The following is a 1,796-nucleotide window of genomic DNA, read 5'->3' as shown; positions in this document are numbered from 1 at the left end:
AGAATAGCAGGGTTGACCATTTTCACTCACTATGAAGTTGCTATAGTAAATTTTTGCCATGAACTCTTTCGGTCTCGTTGACACTTACTTAGAGCAAGGTAGGTGCAATAGGCCTTTTCTAACCAATTCGCTCTTTCCCCTTTTACATGTTTCAGATCTGTTTCACTATCTGAAGACTCTCAGCTCATATTCTCCTTCCATTTCCTCTAAATCTTGTGCAGAAATTTCCCCCCAATAAATTTCTTATACATCTTAACCCTCCTTATATATGCTTCTCAGAAAACTAAGAATGTAAGAGCACACTTATACCATACAAAAAAATCATACATTTCTGGACATTTAAATCCAATTTAACATCCTATTGACTTGGTACTATGATTTTATTAGATTCAACATGGAATTATATTTGGATTTATTTCTATACATTTATATGTCTTGCTTTTTCTAGAATTTGAATTCTCCTTATTTTCTTTTTGACGTTTTCTCTGGTAAGGTAACTCTGCATTCTTTTTTTCATTTGCTTAATTTTATGTTTCCACAGTTCATCAAATGCACATTAGGGCTAAAATTAACCTCTACATTATTCTCCTCACTTAAGCAAGAACCTAGAAACATTTAAAGTATTCTCACATACACCAGTTTAAACACTACTGATGTCCAGTTCTTAGATCTGTATTTAACTCTTTAAATTACCATGCAATATTTATTTTAGATTTATATCTGTGTTCAGCAAATTTGTTGTTCAACCTTTTCCTTTTATCCCTGAATTTATTTGCTGTTTCAATGAATGTGTGTTCATGATGAGATTCACTTTTTATTATTTTATGTAGGACCAGGAATGTGTTTATTTTTAAATATTTAAGTTGGGAGCAGGGGGGCAGGGCAATAGTACAGCGGGTAGGGCACTTGCCTTGCACATCGCCTTCCTGGGTTTGATTCCCAGCATTATATATGGTCCCCCAAACCTTGTCAGAATGACTTCTGAGTGCAGAGCCAGGAGGAAGCCCTGACCATCACTAGGTATGGCCCAAATAATAACCATGATATTTTATTACTTCTTACATATTTATCTCTAACTTTATTGAACATGATCAGAAACTGTAACGTTTGACATATGTGTAATGATTTTCATTAAGATTTTCTTTTTGGGCACATGAAAAAATGTTCTACATCATTAATCATCAGGGAGATGCAGATCAAAACAACTATGACATATCATTTCACACCACAGAGACTGGCCCACATCCAAAAGAACAAAAGCAACCGGTGCTAGCACTGATGTGACGAGAAAGGGACCCTCCTTCACTGCTGTGGAAATGCCGACTGGTTCAGCCCTTTTGGAAAACAGTATGGACGATTCTCAAAAAATTAGAAATTGAGCTCCCATTTGACCCAGCAATACTACTCCTGGGAATATGTCCCAGAGAGGCAAAAAAGTATAGTCAAAGTGACATCTGCACTTATTTGTTCATTGCAGCACTCTTTACAATAGCCAGAATCTGGAAAAAACCTGAGTGCCCGAGAACAGATGACTTGTTAAAGAAATTTTGGTACATTTACAAAATGGATTACTATGTAGCTGTTAGAAAAGATGAAGTCATGAAATTTACATACATGTGGTACTACATGGAAAGTATCACGCTAAGTGAAATGAGTCAGAAAGAGAGGGATAGACATAGAAAGATTGTATTCATCTGGGGAACATAAAGTAACAAAATAGGAGACTAACACCCAAGAGTGGCCAAGATTAGTACCAGGAATTTTGCTCCATGGCTTGGAGGCCAGCCACACATGTT

Source organism: Sorex fumeus, unplaced genomic scaffold (genome assembly GCF_029834395.1).
Source record: "Sorex fumeus unplaced genomic scaffold, SorFum_2.1 ptg000081l, whole genome shotgun sequence".
Lineage (NCBI taxonomy): Eukaryota > Metazoa > Chordata > Mammalia > Eulipotyphla > Soricidae > Sorex > Sorex fumeus.
Note: the sequence above shows the minus strand (reverse complement) of the source record.